The following is a 22,154-nucleotide window of genomic DNA, read 5'->3' on the forward strand; positions in this document are numbered from 1 at the left end:
GAACCATGGAAACTTGAAGAGGGAAGTGTAGGAATAAGTGGAGAGGTTATTCTTGGCATTGAAAGCAGGATGTGCAGAGTAATTCAAGCCTGAGATATCATACTCAAAATTTGTACATATGCATTTACTGATAATTCTATGAAGAACAAACAGTTGTATCTCATGTTATGGTATCACATAATACTGTGATAGTATCTGAGATGGTATCACATAGTACTGTGGTACCATAGCTACTATTATATGACTTCATGTATTTTGTAAGAACCTTAAAACAGTACACTTTCACTTCTCCCTTTTCATCCTTCATATTATTGCTGTCATATATTTTACTTGTTCATATGTAATATTCCTCATGATACTCAGTATTGTTCTTGTTTTAAATGGTCAATATCTTGTAAATGAGATTTTTAAAAATTGGAAAAAAAAGTATTTTTATTTACCCACATGTATACCATTTGTAGTAACCTAGAATCCTTTATATAGGTCCAATATATAATTTTCCTTTTGCATGAAAAGCTTCCTTTAATATTTCTTGTAATGATCTGTTAGTGATGAATTCTCTCAGCTTTGGTTTGAAAAATTCTTAATTTTTCCTTCGTTTTTAAAAGAAATGTTAGCTGGGTAGAGAATTTTAGGTTGACAGAATAATTAGTACTTAAAGTTTTCTATTGTCTACTAGTTTGCATAGTTTCAGAAGAGATGTCTGCTGTAACTCTTATCTTTAGTCATCTGTTTATGTCTTTCTCTTTTTAATAATTTTTATCTAGATTGTTATTTTTAACTATTTGACTATGATGCCCTTTGGTGTGGTTTTTCCTTTATGTTTCTTCTGTTCACTGAGATTCTTGGATCTATGACTTTTTAGTTTTCACCACATTAGGAAAATGTTCAGCCATTAATTCTCCAAATATATTTTTCTAACCTCCTTTCTCCCTGCCCTCCTGAGCCCCAATTATATGCATATTAGACTACCTAATATTGTCACAGAGGTCACCAGTATTTTATCTACTTTATTTATTTATTTTTGTTGATAGATTATTTTTAAAGCAGTTTTAGGTTTGCAGAAAGTACGAGTTCCCATATAACCCCTCTCTCCCCTGCTCATAGTTTCCTTTATTACTGATATCTTGCATTAGTGTGGTATACTTATTACAATTGATGAACCAGTATTGATGCATTATTATTAACTAAAGTTCATAATTTATATTCGGGCTCATTTTTTGTGTTGTATAGCTACTGCTATAGGTTTTGAAAAATGTATAATGTCATGTGTCCACCATTACAGTATTGTACAGAACAGTTTCACTGCCCTAAAAATCCCATGTTCTCTCTATTCCTGCCTCCTCCCCTTCTTACCCTCAACTGTGAGAAAATCACTGATCTTTTTATTTTCTCTATAGTTTGATCTTTTCCAGAATGTCATATAGTTGAAATTATACAGCATGTAGCCTTTTCAGACTGACTTCTTTTACCAGGCAAAATGTATTTAAGATTCCTCTGTGTCTTTTTGTGGTTTGTTAGCTCATTTCTTTTTATTGCTGAATGATATTCTATTTTATTGATCTACCACAGCCTATCCATTCACCTTTTGAAGGACATCTTGATTGCTTCTGGGTTTTTGCAGTTATGAATAAGGCTTCTATAAACATTTAGGGGCATATTTTTGTGTGGACATAATTTTCAGTTCATTTGGATAAAGATCTAAGCATGATTGTATGGTAAAACTATGTTTACCTTTGTAATAAACTGCCAATATATCTTCCTAACTGGCTCTAGTATTTTGCATTCCCACCAGCAATGAATAAGAGTTCCTATTGCTGTGTATCTTAGTCAGCATTTGGTATTATCTGTGTTTTGAATTTTAACCATTCTAGTTGATGTATATTGTATTGTAAGATCTGAAATCAAGATGCAATATTAGAGTACTGTTTGACATCTTTGAGACTTATGCCTAGCCATGAATTTTCCTGCTTTCTCCAGATCCCCACCCAGTAGGAAAGTTTAGTTCTTTATGCAGCTCTACTCCACCTAGCCCTCAATGTAATGGTTTAACCTTCCTACCAGCCCACGGAATTATTCAAACAAGCCAGTCATAGGAACCAAGGAGCACCCTACCCTCTTGTCATTACAAAGCCTACCTCTCATAGTTCCTAATGGTTCACTCAGCTCCCAAGTGCAATGCTTGTGTGGCCCTGCATGCATGCAGTGTCCCCCTTCCCAGGCCATGAGTATATGTAGCTAATAAACTGTCACCCATCTCATCTTTCTAGTGTTGGACATTGTTTTTTCAACCATCTTTTGCCATTTAGGGTGAGACATCATCTCTTCACTAATAGGGTAAATATGAAGTGATCAGATTGCAGAGGTATTTCATTTTTATTTTAATTTTCCATCCCCTAATTGAAAAATCGTGTTGAGCATTGTCTTTTCCAGGGCTGCTTTGACAAATACCCACACTGGTTGGCTTAAACAGGAGTTTATTAGCTCATAGTTTTGGAGACTAAAAACCTAAAGCCAAGGCATGGTGACACCATGCTTTCTCCAAAATTTGTAGTGTTTTGTTTAGCAATCCTCTGTTCATGGCTATCTGTCTCTCTGGCTTTTCCTACTTCTGGTTTCTATTAATTGTAGAATTATGAATTAGAATAATCCATGACTATTTGTGTCCTAATTTCCTATGATAAGGACTCTAGTCATATGGATTAAGGCCCACCCTAATTCAATTTGGCCTTATCTAAATTGGATCTTCAAAGATCTTATTCACAAATTAGTCTACACCTTAACAGTAACATCTTTAAAGGTCCTATTTACAAATGGGTCCCCACCCAAAAGACTGAGAGTTAGGGCTTTAATGAACTTGTCTTTTGTGTGGGACAGGATTCATTTCCCAAGAAACATCTTTTCATATATTTATTTGCTGTTTATGTATCTTCTTTGGTGAGGTGTTTGTATCATTTGCCCATTCTTTATTTGGGTTTTTAACTCTCTTATTGTTGAGTTTTAAGAGTTCTTTGTATATCTTGGATGCAAGTCCTTTATCAGATGTGTTTTGGAAATATTTTCTCCCAATCTGTGGCTCTGTCTTTTCATTCTCTTAATGGTGTATCTTGTAGAGCAGTTTTTTCTTTTAATGAATTTTTTTATTTTAATGTATAACATCAATTATTTCCATCCAGATCATGCTTTTTAGTATTTTATCTAAAAACTCATTGCCAAATCCAAAGTTACCTAGAATTTATCTTATGTTTTAAAAATTGTTTAGCTTTGCATTTTACATTTAGGGTTATGATCCATTTTGAGTTAATTTTTGTGAAAAGTATATGGTTTGTGTCTAAATTCATTATTTTGTATATAGAAACCCAGTTGTTCTAGCACCATTTATTGAAAAAACTATCCTTTCTCTATTATCAAAAATCAGATAACTATATTTGTGTGTTCTAGTTCTGGGCTGTCTATTCTGTTCCATTAATCTATTTGTGTACTCTTTTAAAAATACCTCATTGTCTGGATTATTACAGCTTTATAGTAAGGCTTGAAGTCTGGTAATGTCAGTTTTCTAACTTCGTATTTCTTTAGTGTTTTATTGGCTACTTTGGATCTTTTGCCTTTCCATATAAACTTTTGAATTAGTTTGTTGATATCTACAAAATAATTTGATGGGATTTTGATTGGGATTGCATTAAATCTATAGACCATGCAGGGAAGAACTAACATCTTAATAATATTGAATCTTCCTTTACATGAACATAGAACTTCTTTCAATTTATTTAGATCTTCTTTGATTTCTTTCATCAGCATTTTATTAGTTTTCCTCATATAGATCTAGTACCTATTTGTTAGATTTATTCCTAAGTACTTCATTTTTTCAGTGCTAACATAAATGGTGTTGTGTTTTATTTCAAATTTTAGTTGTTCATTGCTGCACATAGAAGAGCAATCTACTTCTATATATTAATGTTGTATCCTATAATCTTGCTACAATCAATTGGTTCTAGGAGTTTGTCAATTCTTTGGAATTTTCTACATAGAAAATCATATCTACAAAGAGTTTTATTTCTTCCTTCCCAATTGTTCTAGTTTGCCAGCTGCCAGAAAGCAATATACCAGAAACGGAATGACTTTTAAAAGGGGAATTTAGTAAGTTGCTAGTTTACAGTTCTAAGGCTGAGAAAATGTCTCAATTAAACGAGTCTATAGAAATGTCCAATCTGAGGCATCCAGGGAAAGACACCTTGGTTCAAGAATGCCAATGAAGTTCAGGGTTTCTCTCTCAAGTGAGAATACACGTGGTGAACACAGTCAGGCTTCTCTCTAAGCTGGAAGGGCACATGGTGAACATGGCGTTATCTGCTATCTTACTCTCCTGGCTTCTGGTTTCATGAAACTCCCCGGGAGGCATTTTCCTTCTTCATCTCCAAAGGACGCTGGCTTGTGGACTCTCTGCTTCGTGGTGCTGCAGCATTCTCTGCTCTCTCCAAATCTCCTTTCTCCAAAATGTTTCCTCTTTTATAGGACTCCAGAAACTTAACAAGACCCACCCAAATGTGTGGAGACATGTCATCACCTAATCCAGTTTAACAACCACTCTTGATTAAATCACATCTCCAGGGAGATGATCTGATTACAGTTTCAAACATACAGTATTGAATAGGGATTATTCTGCCTTTATAAAATGGGATTTTGATTAAAACATGGCTTTTCCAGGGGTCATACATCCTTTCATACCAGAACACCAATCTTATGCCTTTTATTTCCTTTTCTTTTTTTATTGCATTAGCTAGAACTTCCAGTATGTTGTTGAATAAAAATGGTGAGAGGCAATGTCCTTTTCCTGTTCCTGAGCTTTAGGGGAAAATATCTGGTTTCTCACCATGAGGTATGATGGCAGCTGTAGACTTTTTATAGGTGTTCTTTATCAAGTTGAAGTTCCCCTATCTTTCTAGTTTGCTGGGGATTTTTATCATGCGTTGGTGTTAGATTTTTTGTCAAATGCTTCTCAGCATTGATTGATATAACCATGTGATTATTGTTCCTTGGCCTGTTGATGTGATAAATTAGATTAATAGATTTTCAAATGTTGAACCAGCCTTGCATACCTGGAATAAATTCCACTTAGTCATGTTGTATAATTCTTTTTATATGTTGTTGGACTTGTTTGCTAATATTTTGTTGAGAATTTTTGCATCTATGCAAAAATGAATCTATGTTGTAATATCTCTATCTGGTTTTGGTATTAGGAAATAGTGGCCTTGTAGAATGAATTAGGAAGTGTTCCCTCTGCTTCTACTTTTTGAAAGACATTGTAGAGAATTTGTATCACTTATTCCTGAAATGTTTGGTAGAATTCACCAGTGAAAGCATCGTTGAAAATCCCAGCCAATCATTTTGTAGATATCAACAAATTGATTAAAAAAATTATATGGAAAGGCAAAAGATCTAAAATAGCCAACACAATACTAAAGAAGTAAAGAAATAAATCCAGTACTTTCTGTTTTGGAAGGTTATTAATTATTGATTTACTTCTTTAATAGATATAGACCTATAAGTTAGCCTATAGGTTATCTATTAGATAACCTATCTATTTCTAGACAGATAACCTATCAGGTTTCTCCTTGTGTGAGTTTTGATAAATTGTGTCTTTCAGGGTATCTATCCATTTCATCTAAGTTATCAAATTAGTATGCATAAAGTTATTCATAATATGTCTTTATTACCTTTTAATGTCTATTCCATAGGATTAGTAGTGATGGCCACCCTTTCATTTCTGATATTATTAACTTGTGTCTTCACTCTTTTTTTATTAGTTAGCCTTGCTAGAAGTTTAACCATTTCATTAATATTTTCAAAGAATCGCTTTTGCATTTCATTGAGTTTTCTTTATTTTCCTGTTTTCAATTTCACCTCTAATTTTTATTATTTCCTTTCTGCTCCTCTCATTAGGTTTATATGCTCTTTCTCCAGTTTCCTAAGATGGAAGCTTGTATGATTTTAGATCTTTCTTCTTTTCTTCTATATACCTTCAATGCTATAAATTTTACTTTAAGCACTGCTTTCACTGCACACATGAATTCTCATGTTTTAATGTCCTTTCTATTCAGTTCAAAATATTTTAAAATTTTTCTTGAAACATATTCCTTTATCCATGTGTTATTTAGAAGTATGTTGTAATCTTCAAATATTTTGAAACTTTCCAGCTATCTTTCTGTTACTGATTTCTAGTTCAGTTCTATTGTTGGCCATAAGCATACTCTGAATGATTTCTGTTCTTTTAACATTTTTGTGGTATGTTTTACGGCCCAGAAGGTGGTCTGTGTTGATGAATGCTACATGGGAGCTTGAGAAAAATGTGTATTTTTTCTGAAATTGAATGAAATATCCTATAAATGTCAATTGATCCCGTTTTTAATGGTGCTCTTCAGTTCACTATATTCTCGCTGATATTCTGCCTAGTCAATCTGTCAATTACTGATAGCAAGGTGTGAAACTTTGCAACTCTAATCGTGGATTTGTCTATTTTTCCTTGAAGTTCTGTTAGCTTTTTGTTGGTAGTGGTGGTGGTAGTGGTGGTGACAAACCTTTAGTTATCCAGTATTCATTATCTCCGGGTACCACACATTTTACATGAATTACATCACTTCAATTTTTTTAATATTTTTATTTAAGAAAGCAAACAATGTACTTAGAACTACCAAAATGGATATCTTAAGTTAGCTTAACCACAGGCATATTTAAATAAAGTATCCATATAATCGTTGTAAAACCAGTGTTTGTACGGCAACTTTTATAACCAATTTAAAATTAAGTCAACAAGGAAAAGATCTACAAATTCAGATAGCAAAGTTCTTAAATTCTAAATATTAACAGTGTTTAATATGTACCATTTGATCAGCTTCAAAACTGTGAATGTTCTCAAAGTCTCAAGTAGAAAGTTATTACAAATATCTACATTGCTATAGTAATGACCTATGTTACCAAACATTTTCCTGATTTCAGGAAAATATGAAGATGCAAATATTTTTACAGTTAACATATGAAAATCTTAACCACCTAAAATGCATATCTTTGTTGGCTTATCCATTGGCATTTTTAAATAAAATTTCTAAGTAATCATTATAAAGCCTGTTTGTGTAATATATTTCATAAACCAATTTAAAATTAAAGCAGGGAAGGAAAAAAATCTATAGATACAGTATCAGATTTTCTTAGATTCTAAATATTAAGCACTATATTAAATACCACTTGATTAACTATCAAAACTGTGTGCTTAGGATGGCTTTCCTGTGAAGCCATCTGATCCTGGGCTTTTTTTATGGGGGAAGATTTTTGATAACTGATTGGATTGGATCTCTTTATTTATAATTGGTTTGTTAAGATCTTCTATTTCTTCTTGAGTCAATATAGGTAATTCATGTGTTTCTAGGAATTTGTCCATTTCGTCTAAGTTGTCTAGTTTGTTGACATATAGTTGTTCATAATATTCTCTTATGATTTTTTAAATTTCTTCATGATCTGTGTTAACAACTCCCCTCTCATTTCTGATTTTATTTGTGTCCTCTCTATTTTTTCTTCCTTAGTCTAGCTAGGGGACCATCAATTTTATTGATTTTCTTAAAGAACCAATTTTTAGTTTTGTTGATTCTTTCTATTGTTTTATTGTTCTGCAGTTTATTTCTGCTTTAGTCTTTTTTATTTCTCTTCTTTTATTTGCTTTGGGCTAGTTTGCTGTTCTTTCTTTAAACTCTCCAGGTTATCAGTTAAATCTTCAAGTTTTGCTCGTTCTTGTTTTTAATATAGGCGTTTAGGGCAATAAACTTCCCTCTCAGCACTGCCTTTGCCACATCCCATAAATTTTGATATATTGTATTCTCATTGTCATTCATCTCCAGATATTTACCAACTTCCCTAACAATTTCTTCCTTGATCCACTAATTATTTAAGAGTATGTTGTTTAATCTCCATATATTTATGAAAGCTATGATTCTTTGGTGATTATTGATTTCCAGCTTTATTGCATTATGATCAGAGAAAGTGCTTTGGATAATTTTATTAAGTTTGTATAAAGACTTAGTTTGTGTTCCAGCATATAATCTATCCTAGAGAACATTCCGTGTACACTAGAGGAGAATATGTATCCTGGTGTTTGGGGGTGTAATGATCGATATATATCTATTAGATCTAATTCACTTATCCCATTGTTTGTGTTCTCTCTTTCCTTGTTAATCCCCTGTGTAGGTCTATCTATAGCAGAGAGCGATGTATTGAAGTCTGCCACTATTACTGTTGATCGCTCCCTTCAGTTTTTCCAATATGTGCCTCATGTACTTTGGAGCTCCTTGGTTGGGAGCATACATGTTTATGTTGTTATTTCCTTTTTATTAATAAGTAGTGTCTTTGTTTGTCTCTTATGACATCTTTACATTTAAAGTCTATTTTGTCTGATATTAGTATAGCTACTCCTGCTTTCTTTTGCTTACAGCTTGCAAAGACAATCTTTTTCTGTCCTTTCACTTTCAATCTGTGTCCTTGAGTCTAAAATGTGTCTCTTATAAACAGCATATAGATGGATTATGTTTTTTGATCCATTCTGCCAGTCTGTATCTTTTAAGTGGTGAGTTTAGACCATTAATGTTCAAAGTAATTATTGTAAAAGCGATTCTTGACTCTACCATTTGTCTTTTGATTTTTATTTGTCAAATCTATATGTTATTTTCATTCTCTCTCTTATTTCCTTTAAATTACCATTACTCATATTCTTTAATTCTGTGCTCTTCTCCAGACCTCCCTTTCCTGTCTTTTTTATTAGCTAACAGGGCTCCCTTTAGTTCTTCTTGTATGCTGGTCTCTTGTTAACTATTTCTCTCAACCTTTCTTTGTCTTTGAAGATTTTAATCTCTCCCTTAATTTTGAAGGATAACGTGGTTGGATAAAGGATTCTTGGTTGAAAGCCTTCCTTGTTCAGGATCTTAAATATATCATACCACTGCCTTCTTGCTTCCATGGTACCTGTTAAGTAATCTGAAGTCAGTCTTATGTGTTTTCCTTTGTATGTAGTGGATTGCTTTACTCATGCTGCTTTCAGGACTTTCTGTTTCTCTTCAACACCTGACAGACAGATTAGTATATGTCTTGGAGTAGGGCTGTTCGAATTTACTCTATTTGGAGTTCACTGAGTCTCTTTGACTTGCATATTCGTGTATTTTATAAGGGTTGGAAAGTTTTCTCTGATTATATATTCAACTAACTTTCCCTACCCTTTACTCTTCTCTTCTCCTTCTGGAATACCATTGATTCTTATATTTGTGTGCCTCTTGCTGTCCATCATTTCCCTAATATCTGGATGCATTCTTTCTCTCTTTCTTGCCATTTGTTCTTTTCTGTGCCATAGTTTCATTGTTCTATCTTCTAGCTCACTTACTCTTTCTTCTGCTTCTTTGAATCTATCATTCAGATATTTGTGTTAACTTTCTGCTTGATATTTTGAGAACATTCACAGTTTTGAAGCTGATCAAATGGTACATATTAAACACTTAATATTTAGAATTTAAGAACTTTGCTATCTGAATTTGTAGATCTTTTCCTTGTTGACCTAATTTTAAATTGCTTATGAAACTTGCTGCACAATGTATTTTTAATTTGGTCTACTGTATCTTTCATTTCTGTGAGATATGCCATTTTTCTATATAACCCCTCAAATTCTTCTTTATGCTCTTCTAGTGTCTTCCTGATATCCATTATTTCTTTATAAATATCCTTGAGTGGTTGTTCCATAGTCTATGTCTTGTTTGGAATTTTGATTTGGTCATTTGGCTGGGCCACTTCTGTTTGGATCTTTGTGTGCTTTGTGATTTCTTGTTGTGTTTGGGGCATTTGAGTATCTTGATACGGTTATTTTGCAAGTTGGTTTCCTTCATTCTTCTAAAGTTTTGTATTTACTTGATTTTTGCTGTATGTTTCCTTTTACACTGTCCATGATTCTCCACCAAGTCAAGGTCCAGATCTCATGTAGGAGATACAGTTCAACTTAAGGGTCTAATAGAAGCTAGGCCAGTGTACATGGGTACTCCAGTGGCAGAATGGCTACCCACCATGTGGGAGACCCAGACTCAACTCCCAGCCTATGCACAAAATTAAAGGAAAAAAAAAAGAAAGAAGACATAATAATAATAAAATAAAATAGCAATATAATAAAAATATGAAACACAGAAACAAGACCAGTAACAAAAAATACACCTCAAAAAATACTCCAACAGTAGTAGGCCCCAGATTCAAATGGAAAAACCCCAGGATATAATGGGAGTGAAGTGAAGCTCATGCCCACCAAAGGGAGAGAAAATTTAAGAGAAAAATAATAATAGTAATAATAAAAGTAAATGAATAATTAAAAATATGTTAAATAAAAATAGAAAATAAAGAATAAAAATATAATATAAAATATCTATAAAATTTTTTTAAAAATGAAAAGAACAATTAATTATACTACTTATAAAAATGTATAGAGGGAGTGCAAAGGTAGTTCAGTGGTAGAATGCTCACCTCCATGCAGGAGACCCAGGTTCGATTCCCAGCCCAGGCCTTTCTCCCCCCAAAAACAAAATAAGCAAGCCAAAATTCAACAAGTGGTGCTACAATAACAGGATACTCACATGGAAAAATAAGGAAATGTGACCCACCATGCAGCATGCAAAAAAAATGTATACAAAGAATATATTTTTAAAAGGGGGAAAAGAAAAAACAATATTAAGAAATAAATAAATAAAAATAAAGACTGAGACAGATAGAAAGTTAGCTTGCCTGCACTTAACCCTTCTCCCCAGCAGGTATCAACCGCAAGTCTCCTCCTCCCTCAGGCTACACCCTCCACATCTGGTGCAGCTGACCTGCACTTACTGCATCTGACCAGCAGATGGTGAACCTGAGTCCCTTCCTCCCTCAACCCCACTCCACCTGGTGGAAGCAAACCCCCCAATGGCGAGCTCAGCAGGGGCACTTCTCCCACCCATGTTGGTCCATTGGCCGGTCTCTGTTAGGGTGACTGGGGAGCCAACCAGAGTCTCAGGAATCAGCTGATTTGCAGTACTGGCAGGTTTGCCAGACACCTCACCTGTGGGCTGGCTATTCCCACACCAGCCAGGTGATGACTCCCCCCAGCCCTGAGGCCCAGCTCCATAGTGGACCTACCACCAGTCTCCCTGCAGGTGCTGTCCACTATGAGCATGTGGGGAGGTTTCCCCAGCTGGCAGCTGTGCAGGTTGGAGCCAAGGACTGTCAGCTCCTTCCTTTTGCACCTCCCCTGTGCACTGCAGCCTGCCCAGTGGGGATGCTGGTCACCCAACCTACTCACTCTCCCCATCCGATCCTGTTGATGCTCTCCTCCCCAAAACTGCCTAAAGACCCTTCTTGTTTACTCGCACCCTAGGACCTGCAGTCCTCACCATTTTCTCCCCAGAACTCACTCCACCCTGCTCTGCCATCTTCCCAGAAGTCTGACCTTCTGTTAGCTTTTGCCTCACATAATTTGATACTCTGTTTATAAGCCTATGCACATTACAAATTATCTTCTTAAATAATTTAACTTTTATCATTCTACAGTATCCCCTACCTCTGATAATTCTCCTTGTTCTAAATTCTTTTTTATCTGAAATTATAGCTATTCCAGCTTTCTTCTGAATTGTGTTAGCATGGTATACCTTTCTCCATCCTTTTACTTTTTTTTTTTTTTTAATTAACGGAAAAAAAGAAATTAACCCAACATTTAGAAATCATACCATTCTACATATGCAATCAGTAATTCTTAACATCATCACATAGATGCATGTTCATCGTTTCTTAGTACATTTGCATCGGTTTAGAAGAACTAGCAACACAACCGAAAAAGATATAGAATGTTAATATAGAGAAAAAAATAAAAGTAATAATAGTAAAAACAAAACAAAACAAAAACCTATAGCTCGGAAGCAGCTTCATTCAGTGTTTTAACATGATTACTTTACAATTAGGTATTATTGTGCTGTCCATTTTTGAGTTTTTGTATCTAGTCCTGTTGCACAGTCTGTATCCCTTCAGCTCCAATTACCCATTATCTTACCCTGTTTCTAACTCCTGCTGGACTCTATTACCAATGACATATTCCAAGTTTATTCTTGAATGTCCGTTCACATCAGTGGGACCATACAGTATTTGTCCTTTAGTTTTTGGCTGGACTTACTCAGCATAATGTTCTCTAGGTCCATCCATGTTATTACATGCTTCATAAGTTTATCCTGTCTTAAAGCTGCATAATATTCCATCGTATGTATATACCACAGTTTGTTTAGCCATTCTTCTGTTGATGGACATTTTGGCTGTTTCCATCTCTTTGCAATTGTAAATAATGCTGCTATAAACATTGGTGTACAAATGTCTGTTTGTGTCTTTACCCTTAAGTCCTTTGAGTTGAGTAGATACCCAGCAATGGTATTGCTGGGTCGTATGGCAATTCTGTATTCAGCTTTTTGAGGAACCGCCAAACTGCCTTCCACAGTGGTTGCACCCTTTGACATTCCCACCAACCGTGGATAAGTGTGCCTCTTTCTCCGCATCCTCTCCAGCACTTGTCATTTTCTGTTTTGTTGATAATGGCCATTCTGGTGGGTGTGAGATGATATCTCATTGTGGTTTTGATTTGCATTTCTCTAATGGCCAGAGACACTGAGCATCTCTTCATGTGCCTTTTGGCCATTTGTATTTCCTCTTCTGGTAGGTGCTGTTCAAGTCTTTTTCCCATTTTGTAATTGGGTTGGCTGTCTTTTTGCTGTTGAGTTGAACAATCTCTTTATAAATTCTGGATACCAGACCTTTATCTGATATGTCATTTCCAAATATTATCTCCCGTTGTGTAGGCTGTCTTTCTACTTTCTTGATGAAGTTCTTTGATGCACAAAAGTGTTTAATTTTGAGGAGCTCCCATTTATTTATTTCCTTCTTCAGTGCTCTTGCTTTAGGTTTAAGGTCCATAAAACCGCCTCCAATTGTAAGATCCATAAGATATCTCCCAACATTTTCCTCTAACTGTTTTATGGTCTTAGACCTAATGTTTAGATCTTTGATCCATTTTGAGTTAACTTTTGTATAAGGTGTGAGATATGGGTCTTCTTTCATTCTTTTGCATATGGATATCCAGTTCTCTAGGCACCATTTATTGAAGAGACTGTTCTGTCCCAGGTGAGTTGGCTTGACTGCCTTATCAAAGATCAAATGTCCATAGATGAGAGGGTCTATATCTGAGCACTCTATTCGATTCCATTGGTCGATATATCTATCTTTATGCCAATACCATGCTGTTTTGACCACTGTGGCTTCATAATATGCCTTAAAGTCAGGCAGCGCGAGACCTCCAGCTTCGTTTTTTTTCCTCAAGATGTTTTTAGCAATTCGGGGCACCCTGCCCTTCCAGATAAATTTGCTTATTGGTTTTTCTATTTCTGAAAAATAAGTTGTTGGGATTTTGATTGGTATTGCATTGAATCTGTAAATCAATTTAGGTAGGATTGACATCTTAACTATATTTAATCTTCCAATCCATGAACACGGTATGCCCTTCCATCTATTTAGGTCTTTTGTGATTTCTTTTAACAGTTTTTTGTAGTTTTCTTTGTATAGGTTTTTTGTCTCTTTAGTTAAATTTATTCCTAGGTATTTAATTCTTTTAGTTGCAATTGTAAATGGGATTCGTTTCTTGATTTCCCCCTCAGCTTGTTCATTACTAGTGTATAGAAATGCTACAGATTTTTGAATGTTGATCTTGTAACCTGCTACTTTGCTGTACTCATTTATTAGCTCTAGTAGTTTTGTTGTGGATTTTTCCGGGTTTTCGACGTATAGTATCATATCGTCTGCAAACAGTGATAATTTTACTTCTTCCTTTCCAATTTTGATGCCTTGTATTTCTTTTTCTTGTCTACTTGCTCTGGCTAGAACCTCCAACACAATGTTGAATAATAGTGGTGATAGTGAACATCTTTGTCTTGTTCCTGATCTTCGGGGGAAAGTTTTCAATTTTTCCCCATTGAGGATGATATTAGCTGTGGGTTTTTCATATATTCCCTCTATCATTTTAAGGAAGTTCCCTTGTATTCCTATCTCTTGAAGTGTTTTCAACAGGAAAGGATGTTGAATCTTGTCGAATGCCTTCTCTGCATCAATTGAGATGATCATGTGATTTTTCTGCTTTGATTTGTTGATATGGTGTATTACATTGATTGATTTTCTTATGTTGAACCATCCTTGCATACCTGGGATGAATCCTACTTGGTCATGATGTATAATTCTTTTAATGTGTTGTTGGATACGATTTGCTAGAATTTTATTGAGGATTTTTGCATCTATATTCATTAGAGAGACTGGTCTGTAGTTTTCTTTTTTTGTAATATCTTTGCCTGGTTTTGGTATGAGGGTGATGTTGGCTTCATAGAATGAATTAGGTAGTTTTCCCTCCACTTTGCATTTTTTGAAGAGTTTGAGGAGAGTTGGTACTAATTCTTTCTGGAATGTTTGATAGAATTCACATGTGAAGCCATCTGGTCCTGGACTTTCCTTTTTAGGAAGCTTTTGAATGACTAATTCAATTTCTTTACTTGTGATTGGTTTGTTGAAGTCATCTATTTCTTCTTGAGTCAAAGTTGGTTGTTCATGTCTTTCCAGGAACCCGTCCATTTCATGTAAATTGTTGTATTTATTAGCGTAAAGTTGTTCATAGTATCCTGTTATTACCTCCTTTATTTCTGTGAGGTCAGTGGTTATGTCTCCTCTTCCATTTCTGATCTTATTTATTTGCATCCTCTCTCTTCTTCTTTTTGTCAATCTTGCTAAGGGTCCTTCAATCTTATTGATTTTCTCATAGAACCAACGTCTGGTCTTATTGATTTTCTCTATTTTTCATGTTTTCAATTTCATTTATTTCTGCTCTAATCTTTGTTATTTCTTTCCTTTTTCTTGCTTTGGGATTAGTGTGCTGTTCTTTCTCCAGTTCTTCCAAGTGGACAGTTAATTCCTGCATTTTTGCCTTTTCTTCTTTTCTGATATAGGCATTTAGGGCAATAAATTTCCCTCTTAGCACTGCCTTTGCTGTGTCTCATAAGTTTTGATATGTTGTGTTTTCATTTTCATTCACCTCGAGGTATTTGCTAATTTCTCTAGCAATTTCTTCTTTGACCCACTCGTTGTTTAGGAGTGTGTTGTTGAGCCTCCACGTATTTGTGAATTTTCTGGCACTCCGCCTATTATTGATTTCCAACTTCATTCCTTTATGATCCGAGAAAGTGTTGTGTATGATTTCAGTCTTTTTAAATTTGTTAAGACTTGCTTTGTGACCCAGCATATGGTCTATCTTTGAGAATGATCCATGAGCACTTGAGAAAAAGGTGTATCCTGCTGTTGTGGGATGTAATGTCCTATAAATGTCTGTTAAGTCTAGCTCATTTATAGTAATATTCAGATTCTCTATTTCTTTATTGATCCTCTGTCTAGATGTTCTGTCCATTGATGAGAGTGGGGAATTGAAGTCTCCAACTATTATGGTAGATGTGTCTATTTCTCTTTTCAGTGTTTGCAGTGTTTCCTCACGTATTTTGGGGCATTCTGGTTCGGTGCGTAAATATTTATGATTGTTATGTCTTCTTGTTTAATTGTTCCTTTTATTAGTATATAGTGTCCTTCTTTGTCTCTTTGAACTGTTTTACATTTGAAGTCTAATTTGTTGGATATTAGTATAGCCACTCCTGCTCTTTTCTGGTTGTTATTTGCATGAAATATCTTTTCCCAACCTTTCACTTTCAACCTATGTTTATCTTTGGGTCTAAGATGTGTTTCCTGTAGACAGCATATAGAAGGATCCTGTTTTTTAATCCATTCTGCCAGTCTATGTCTTTTGATTGGGGAATTCAGTCCATTAACATTTAGTGTTATTACTGTTTGGATAATATTTTCCTCTACCATTTTGCCTTTTGTATTATATATATCATATCTGACTTTCCTTCTTTCTACACTCTTCTCCATACCTCTCTCTTCTGTCTTTTCGTATCTGACTCTAGTGCTCCCTTTAGTATTTCTTGCAGAGCTGGTCTCTTGGTCACAAATTCTCTCAGTGACTTTTTGTGTATAAATGTTTTAATTTCTCCCTCATTTTTGAAGGACAATTTTGCTGGATATAGGAGTCTTGTTTGGCAGTTTTTCTCTTTTAGTAATTTAAATATATCATCCCACTGTCTTCTAGCTTCCATGGTTTCTGCTGAGAAATCTACACACAGTCTTATTGGGTTTCCCTTGTATGTGATGGATTGTTTTTCTCTTGCTGCTTTTAAGATCCTCTCTTTCTCTTTGACCTCTGACATTCTAACTAGTAAGTGTCTTGGAGAACGCCTATTTCGGTCTAATCTCTTTGGGGTGCGCTGCACTTCTTGGATCTGTAATTTTAGGTCTTTCATAAGAGTTGGGAAATTTTCAGTGATAATTTCTTCCATTAGTTTTTCTCCTCCTTTTCCCTTCTCTTCTCCTTCTGGGACACCCACCACACGTATATTTGTGTGGTTCATATTGTCCTTGAGTTCCCTGATACCCTGTTCAAATTTTTCCATTCTTTTCCCGATAGTTTCTGTTTCTTTTTGGAATTCAGATGTTCCATCCTCCAAATCACTAATTCTATCTTCTGTCTCTTTAAATCTATCATTGTAGGTATCCATTGTTTTTTCCATCTTTTCCACTTTATCCTTCATTTCCATAAGCTCTGTGATTTGTTTTTTCAGTTTTTCTATTTCTTCTTTTTGTTCAGCCCATGTCTTCTTCATGTCCTCCCTCAATTTATCAATTTCATTTTTGAAGAGGTTTTCCATTTCTGTTCGTATATTCAGCATTAGTTGTTTCAGCTCCTGTATCTCATTTGAACTATTGGTTTGTTCCTTTGACTGGGCCATATTTTCAATTTTCTGAGCGTGATCCGTTATCTTCTGTTGGCGTCTGGGCATTTAGTCAGATTTCCCTGGGTGTTGGACCCAACAGGTTGAAAGATTTTTCTGTGAAATCTCTGGGTTCTGTTTTTCTTATCCTGCCCAGTAGGTGGCGCTCATGGCACACGTTTGTCTGCGGGTTCCACCAGTAAAAGGTGCTGTGGGTCCTTTAACTTTGGAAAACTCTCGCCGTGGGGGAGGTTCGCCAGCCGAAGCGGCTTGGAAGAGTGCCAGCCGGCCCGGGGGTCCGAACGCGGGGAGGGTTGCCGGCCGCCGCAGCCCGGGAGAGCGCCCGACCAAATTTCCTAGCCGGCCCGGGGTGCCAAGCGTGGTGGGAGGGCGCCAGCCGCAGCAGCCCGGGAGAGTGCACTGTTCCCAGCCGGACTGGGGAGTCACGTGTTTGGAAGGGACCCCCCTGGTCACCGTTCTCCGCAGTCTGGGGATTTCCGATCCAATTCTCTCAGTTGGTCCGGGGGGCCTCGTGTGGTGGGGGCGCCAGCCGCCGCGGCTTGACGAGACCGCCTGCCCAATTCTGTCAGCTGGCCTGGGAAGGAGGAAGAGAGGGACTCCGGCCGCTTGGCGTCCCGCCTGGGAAAGCCTGCGCCCCTCGGCGATCTCACCGGAGCTGGTTCTCCCAGACAGCCAGCCGTTCCAGGATGGGGTACGCTGTCTTTTTTATCTCTGTCGTGGCTCTGGGAGCTGTTCTGTATCATTTCTACTCCCCTAGTAGCTGTTCTGGAGGAGGAAAGGTGAGGGTGGCAAGGCTGTCGAGGACGGTGGCGGAGGAGCCGGTGAAGGCGGAAGAGGGCACGGTGGTGGTTGGAGAGCCGCCGGAGCAGGAGGAGAAAGGGAAGGATAAGATGGCGGATGGAGCGCCGCCGGCGGAGAAGGGGGAAGAGGAGGGTTGGATGGCGGCGGGAGCGCCCCGGCAGAGACAGAGGGAGAGGAGGGCTGGATGGCAGCAGGAGCGCCGCCGGAGGAGAAAGAGGGAGAGAAGGGCTGGATGGCGGCCGGGAGCGCTGCCAGCGGAGAAAGAGCTCCATCCTTTTACTTTTAATACATCTGTGTGTGTATATTTAAAGTGGATTTATTGTAGAATACTCATAGCTGGATCTTGTCTTTTATCCACTCTATCAGTCTGTTTTAATTGTGTATTTAGACCATTCCCCTTTTTTTTTTTTTTTTTTTTTTTTTGCATGGGCAGGCACCAGGAATCAAACCTGGGTCTCTGGCATGGCAGGCAAAAACCCTGCCTGCTGAGCCACTGTGGCCCACCCTAGACCATTCACTTTTAAAGTGATTATTGATATAGTTGGATTAAGCAGCTGTTTCGTTTTGCACTTGTCCTTTATTTCTTTTTTATCTTCAACTCCTGCCTTCTCTGGTTTCATTTTTTATTTTTTAATTTTTATTGAGAAATATTTACATACATATAATCCATCTAGAGTATACAATCAGTGGCTCACAATATCATCACATAGTTGTGTATTCATCATGATGATCATATTTAGAACATTTGTATCACTCCAGAAAAAGAGATGAAAAAAGAAAAAACTCATACATCTCATACCCCTTATCCCTACCTCTCATTGATCACTAGTATTTCAATCTACCCAATTTATTTTACACCTCACCTCTCCTATTATTTATTTATTATCCTTATTTTTTTTTAACTCTCTGTCCATACCCTGGCTAAAAGAAGCAACAGACACAAGGTTTTCACAATCTTACTATCACATGGTAAAAGCTATATAGTTATACAGTCATCTTCAAGAATTGAGGCTACTGGAACACAGTTCAACAGTTTCAGGTCTTTCCTTCTAGCTGCTCCAGCACACCGTAAATAAAAAGGGATATCCATATAATGCAGAAAATAACATCCAGGATAATCTCTCAATCTGTTTGAAATCCCTTAGCCACTGAAACTTTGTTTTATCTCATTTATCTCTTCCCCCTTTTGGTCAAGAAGGCTTTCTCAATCCCGTGATGCTGGGTCCTGGCTCATCCCAAGAGTCCTATCCCACGTTACCAGAGAGATTTACACCCTGGTAGTCATGTCCCACACAGGGAGAGGGCAGTGAGTTGACCTACCAAGTTGGCTTAGAGAGAGACACCATATCTGAGCAAGAAAAGAGATTCTCTGAGAGTGACTCAGGCATAATTATAAGGAGGCTTAGATTCTCCTTTGCAAGGATAAGTTTCTTAGGGGCAAACCCCAAGATTGAAGGCCATCTCTGTTTATTTGAGTATTTATATGATTCTATTTTCTCTCTTCTCTTAACTTATCAGTTATGCTTCTTTGTAAAAAAGAAATTTAGTGGTTTTCCTAGCATTTGCAGTATACATTTGCAATTAATTTAAGTCCACTTTCAAATAACCCTATGCCACTTTACAGTTCTTTATCATTGTGTCTTCCCAATTCCTCCCCCCTGTTCCTTATGATGTTACAGTCATTATTATTTAATGACATAATGCATTTCTGGGTCAAGGTAAGTACATAGAAGTGAATGAGACATTAATAACAAAGTTTCAAAACTAAGCAAAATACCAGTTTCACAGTCTTCCGGGCAAATGATCTGTTGTAAGTACATTACTTGGTCAAGAAAAGTGCATAGAAATGAATGAAATATATATTACACTCAGTTTTCTAAACTAAGCAAGATACCAGTAATATTTTACCTTCATTTATTTCTTCCCTAACACTTTCTTTTTTTATATAGATCTGTGTTTCTGATCTATATAATTATCCTTCTCTCTGAAGAATATCTGTTAACATTTCTTACAAGGCAACTCTACTGGCAACAAATTCCCTCCATTTTTTTTAAGAAACACATCACTTTTAAATGATAATTTTGATGAGTACAGAACTCAAGTTTAGTGGGTTTTTTTCTTTCACCACTTTAAATACCTTAATCCACTCTCAGTTCATGGTTCATGAGATGTCCAGTGTAATTATTATCCTTGTTCCTCTATAGGTAAGGGTTTTTTCCTCTTCTTTCAAGATTTTCTCTGACTTCGGTTTACTGTAGTTTGACTGTGATATGCTGAGGTGTGAAGGATTGAATTGTGTACCCCAGTTTGGATATATTCTTGGTCTTGGTCTGTATTCTGGTGCTTGTGGACCAATTGTAAATAAGATCTCTTCAGGGTATCACTTCAGTTAAGGTATGGCCCAGCTGAATCAGGTTAGGATTTACTCTGAATTATTGGAGTCCTTTATGAGCAGAATGAAAATCAGATGGAGAAAGAAATCATGGTAAGCAGCCAGAAGCTGGAAATCAACAGAACCCAAAGGAGAAAGGTGAAGACCTTCCCATATACATCACCACAGATCAGAAAAGCCAGAAACCCCAAAGATGGCTGACAAGCCAGAGGACACCTGGAAGGAAGCAAGATTTCTAGTTTCTGAAACCACACACCAATAAACTTCTGTTGTAAAACCAACCCCTTGTGTGGTATTTGTTTTAGCAGCTAGGAAACTAATACACACTAGGTGAGGGTTTTTGGTATTTCTCTTTCTTGATATTTTCTGAGCTTCCTGAATCTGTAGTTAGGTGTCTGTCATTAATTTTGGAAAATTCTCAGCCATTATTACCTCAAATATTTTCTCTGTTCCTGTCTTACTTCTTCTGTGATTTTCATTAGATTATCTTAAGCCTTTTGTAATTGTCCCACCATTTGTCGATATTCTGTTTCTTTCTTTTTTTTTTTTTTTTCATTCTTTATCTCCTTACATATCAGTTTGGGAAGTTTCTGTTGGCATATCTTCAAGTTCACAGATTCTTTTATCACTCTCCATTTTTGACACAGTGGTTTTGATTTCTGATATTTCCTTTTGATTCTGTTTTAGATTTTCCATCTCTCTGCTTACATTACCCATCTGCTCTTATATATCCTACTGTTTCCGTTGGAGCCCTTGGCATATCATCATAGTTGTTTCAAAATCCTAATCTGATCCTTTAAAAATTTCTGCCATATCTGAGTCTGGTTCTGTTGTTTTATCTCTTCAGATTGTGTTTTCTCTTGCCTTATATCATGCCTAATACTTTTTTTGTTGGAAGTTACATGATGAATTGGGTATTAGGAACTGAGGGAAACATGCCGTTAGTGTAAGGTTTTATGTTTATCTGGATAGGTGTTAAACTGTGTTTCCTATTTGCTGAGCTATAGATGTCTGAGACTTCAGTTTCCTCTAGAGTCTCCCCTGTTGTCATTCCTTCCATCATTGAGATTCCCTAGGAACTCCTTCTTAAATATTTAACCTTCTTAAATATTTAAGGCTGAAGATCTATTTAACCTTCAGCCTTGTAATTCTTTTTGCTGGAATCTTCTGTTATCATATGGAGCCCTGTTAATAAATATTAAAGTGGATGGGGGGAAGGAAAACATCCTATAATCATATAAATAGGTTTCAGTCTTTCAGGGAGCCTATGCCCTTGGGCTGTGTCCATCACAAGTGCTTCTCATCTTTTTGTTTTGTTTTGTTTGTCCCATGAAAGCTACAGGGCCCTGGAGTTGAGTAGTCTCTTTTCCCTACATTGGTTGGGCTTTGATAAAGTAGTTTCCCTTGAGGGCAGGGGAGGACAGAACTTTCTCAGAATTTTGCCCCTGCCCCTTCCCCTATTAGAAGCACAAAGGGACTTTTTCCCCCAGTTTTCATCATGGGAACCTAGTAGGGCTCCTGGAGATAAAACTCATGAAAGTGTGGGACCCCCACGCCCAAATACTGAACTCCCTGGAGTTTTAATTCTCAATTATTCCACACTCAGACACCAGCAGTTCATCAACTATAGTTTACATTGTCCTACAAGTTCCTGCCCTCTCTGAACTCTAAAATCTGTTATTTCAACTCACAGAGATTAGTGATCTCTGGATTCTTTTTCCCTGAGCTACAGCCTGCATACTACCTTAAGTAGTAAGCTGAGTTAGTTGTGGGACTCATCTTGTTTTTTTCTCTTCTCTCAGAGGCCACTGTCCTGTAATGCCTTTTGTCCAAGGTCTGAAAACTGTTGTTTCATTTATTTTGCCCAGTTTTCTGATGTTTAAAGGAATCTGGTCTATGTTACTTCATCATAGCTAGAAGCCTCAATTAGATTTTTGCCGCAAAGAAAATGCTAGCGTACTTGCCTTTTTAGATAATCTAATCCAAAAGCTAGCCTTGGAATCCATAAAAAG

At 36.6% G+C, this 22,154-nt stretch overlaps 1 protein-coding gene across 3 annotated transcripts in view; it reads left to right on the forward strand.

The window, feature by feature from the left end:
• Positions 1 to 22,154, forward strand: part of ERICH2 (glutamate rich 2) — a 50,491-nt gene that overhangs the window by 12,347 nt on the left and 15,990 nt on the right. The gene's annotated exons all lie outside the window — the stretch shown is intronic.

This window comes from Tamandua tetradactyla, chromosome 3 (assembly GCF_023851605.1).
Source record: "Tamandua tetradactyla isolate mTamTet1 chromosome 3, mTamTet1.pri, whole genome shotgun sequence".
NCBI lineage: Eukaryota > Metazoa > Chordata > Mammalia > Pilosa > Myrmecophagidae > Tamandua > Tamandua tetradactyla.